We start from the raw sequence: 4,044 nt of genomic DNA, 5'->3' as shown, positions 1-4,044 counted from the left end.
AATTTTTCTTCAAAACGACATTCAAAGAAAAATTGAGAAATTTAAGAAAATTTTCAAGAATATGTTGAAAATATTGTCGATGAACATGGTCTTTTGTTTGTGAAATCCCAAATTTTATGAAAATCGTGAAAATTCGTAAAAATTGCGAAAATTCGATTCGTAAAAGATGTGAAACTTCATGAAAAGCGCAAAAATTCGTTAAAAGCACGAAAACTTGTGAACAGAGCGAAGATTCGTGAAAAGGGTGAAAATTCGTTGAAAAAAAATTTGCAAAAATCGTGAAAACTACAAAAATTTGTCATCCAGCCGCCGCCAGCCGACCTTTTTGGTCGGCGGCTAGGCCCAGTCGCCGCTTGAATTTTTTTAACGGCTAAGCCGTACTTAGCCGCCGCCACCACCTCTTTTTGGACGGCTAGACGCCGCCGACGTTTATTTTTCGGCTCTCCACTCTGGACACGCGCACAAAACAAGGATGAATAAAATAAAAAATCTAGATTTTCATTTGTTAAATAAATTTTTTGTGGAATCATTTACAAACCAAAACAAATGGCAAAACAGAAAACATGACGAATTACACTTTTCTCTCCCTGTAACTCGTAAAATAACTGCCAAAAAACAAGTAAGGGCCGAAGAACTGACAATAACTCTTTTGAAAACGCCATTAAATCGCGAAAGTTTGACTGAGTTGTCCATGTCCATGTCCATGTCCTCCTATGGAAACTTAATAAAGCTTTTTCGGATAGATGATCCATCCTTAGTGTTCCAGGAATTAATATAGAAAATATTGAAAAGATTGTGAAATCATAGTATGTTCTGCAGCTAAAACACACAATATACATGCAACATTAAGCGGCACCTGACAGTACCCTAGTCACTAAAGTTCTCAAATTTGAAACTTGTCTAATTTTTCAAAGAAGGCCCTTCACAATACAAATATAGGGCCCCTTCACGGAAAAAATTGGGGCCCCCAAATCGAAATCCCCCCCAGTGCGAAACTCTTATAAAAGGCCCTGCATAAAAGTCATAAGCCCAGTCTGGATTTTCTGTACGTTATAATATTCATTCAAGAAATTTCAAAACGGCTATCGCACATAAAATCGTATTCCTAACTTATGTATTTTCTATAATTTTGCATATGTGATGTGCTGTCAGCCTCGGTTTCGCCACAGTTTGACAATTTTCACATTTTTTACGAAAATTTCCATTGTGGGCCTTGGGCATGGGCTGGGCAGTGGGCATGCTTTTAAAAAGTCTTGGGCATGGACCGCGCCGTGGGCATGCTTTTTTAAAATTATTGGGCTTCGGGCAGGGCGGGCAATACAATTAGGTATGCCCACTCACCTCTATCGACATGAGTGATGTGAGGTGACAGATGATTCCTCTGGCACATCCTAACTTCCATCGGATTTTTCGATAGATTAGGGTTATTTTCGATATAAGTGAGGTGTTCCAGTGTTGGTTCCTAAATTTTTGGATGACAGATGATTCCCCTGGCACTACCTAACTTCTATCGGATTTTTTCATGGATTTGGGGTATTTTCGACATAAGTGAGGTGTTCCAAGCTTGATTCCTAAATTTTTGGATGACAGATGATTCCTCTGGCATTTCCTAACTTCTATCGGATACCAAGGAATGGATCGAATTTCGCAAGTACTCCAAGTAAAAACTATTGTAGCAAAACTAACACAGATAATCCGTTATACAACTCTAACTCCATACGACTGTAGCCAAAACATTTATCTGTGAATTCAAAGAAATTTCGTAGCTCAAGTTACCTTTTCTCAGTAAGTATGTTCGTTGTCCCATCTTCTGCGCTCTATCACGAAAATAATTGAAATGCAAAGAAACATTTTTCAACATTTGCTTTATTGTCAGAATTATGTTGGTCTTTATTTTTGCTTTTCAAGTCTAAAAAATCACCGAAAAAATCTTTTTAAAACTATAATTTACCTTTTTTTTAATGAAGTATAACATTCTAACACAATGTTTACTTCAAAATCGACATGGGAAGGAACGAACGAACGCTAGTTTACGTTGTCGCTGTTGTTTTGTTTCAAATTCCGTAATTTATTGGTTAATTTTATTAAAAAAAAAAAACATTAAAATAATTTTAGTAACTTATGCCGTTCCTTTTTTAGCTAGTTGTAATCTATATATTTATAAATACAAGAATGTTGTTTTGGAATGGTTTTTGTAAATGTTGGAATTGTATATCGGAAATGGATCACGCGAAGAGATCAGCTTAGCAAATTCGGTCAGTTTTTGTAGTGTGGATTCGAAAAAAGATGGTAATTTAATCCGTCGGGTCAGTGGACTACCTGTACCTTAAAAACTAAATCTTTTACTAAACTTCTCTTTCTGTTCGGTTTACGTGTGGTATCCCGTATTCCCATCAAAATATTAATTTAAAAAAACATTTTTATTTCTTTAACTTAACTAGAAAATATTTTCGCTGCCAATAGTATTTAAGCATGACTGAATTTCAATTTTGAAAACGTAAGAACGAAAAACAACCACTTTGTAAAATTCAAATGATAAGAAAAACAAAAACTTCCCTAAAACTGACAACAAAAATATCTAAAAATCTACCAAAATTCTAAAACGCGTTACCGTAAGTAGTGCTTATATACTATTTGCTATTCACAATAACTGTCATGATAAGGGAGCAATGTTTCAGTTCACTTTTCATGACTTGTATTTTCAAGTACCGTAGCGATGATGGCTTCATTTTCGCTGGAATTCATCGAGTATTTTCCATTTGGTGATGGTGGATTTTTAACTTTAATGTACCGTTTCGAGTCAACAGTCTCACTATTAAATAGTTTACGGTAAGATAAAGGCTCACAGCCGATCGGATTGTGATACGTCGATGAACCGTTGCCAAATTCGATGAGACCAGCCTCGTCAATTATCGTTGACAATTTCACGTTACGACGAATTGTTCCATCGTTGAGGTGATAGTCCACTACAACTGCCTTGTTGGACTTTCCATGAACAAAGCACATCTCCAGGAAATAATCCGCAGAGTCAGAGTCTTTTTCAATTTGGTTTAGTACTCGTGCAACGATTTCTTCGCAAAACAGTTTCACAGCAATTTCTTGACGACCATCTACATATATGTTCATCGCTAATTGATGGTGAGCGTCGTATATGTTGACCGCAAATTTAACCCAAAGTTCTTTGTTTTTTCGGAAGTGATCAAATACGCGTTGCAACACGATCATCCTGTTTTCTTGTTCGTTTTTGATTCGTTGATGGCGGGACTTTCGACACATGCGATAGAAAAAATTCGCTATTGTTGGTATTGTTGAAAATGGCAATGGAGCCAGCGGTACTCCCAATACTCCTAATACTCCCCATCCAAATGTCCATACGTCGATGAGGAATGAATTCGGTGATGGGGTCAACATTTGCTGTGCAGACAATGTAGAATACAATGTTTTGATGACGCCTGTTGGAACATCCACTGCGAGTCTGCGGTACTTTTCTTCATTGGATAAGCGGTGCAGTCTCTCTGCCATCCTAATTCTGTGTTCTGGCAATCGTCCTGAAAAATATAGCGAATATGAAATCGGCTATAAAAATACATCCAAAATTTCAGAAGAAAATAATTATTTAGGGCTTTAACACCCAGGGTAGGTATACAACAAAAACACACATACCCAGTCCGTTTACAGGATTTATTAGTACATTATTGCTACAAGGCTGTATATAAGAGACGTGTACGTATACGAGTGCTTGCGCGAGGTATTTTATCGCAGTAGGCAAACATCTCTTTTTCTAGTGATATAATTTTGCTTGCAAAACATTTAACTCTCTAGGGTAAATTTGTTTACTCTTATGTACGTTGCGTATATAGCGCACAATACACACACACACCGTATGCGATAAAAAGTTTTAACAAAAATTCAACAACAAATGTTATTACGTTCAGTTCAAGCACCTGCAGTGTCAATCGGTAGACGTATACGTATTTTAAGCGTGAACAGATTGGTCATTTCGTTGAATGACTGTTGCATTCAGTGAAAGGAAAAATGTGGAAG

The sequence above is a fragment of the Bradysia coprophila genome, unplaced genomic scaffold (genome assembly GCF_014529535.1).
Source record: "Bradysia coprophila strain Holo2 unplaced genomic scaffold, BU_Bcop_v1 contig_137, whole genome shotgun sequence".
NCBI classification, from domain to species: domain Eukaryota; kingdom Metazoa; phylum Arthropoda; class Insecta; order Diptera; family Sciaridae; genus Bradysia; species Bradysia coprophila.
The sequence above is the reverse complement of the archived record's forward strand: the minus strand, read 5'-3'. Positions refer to the sequence as shown.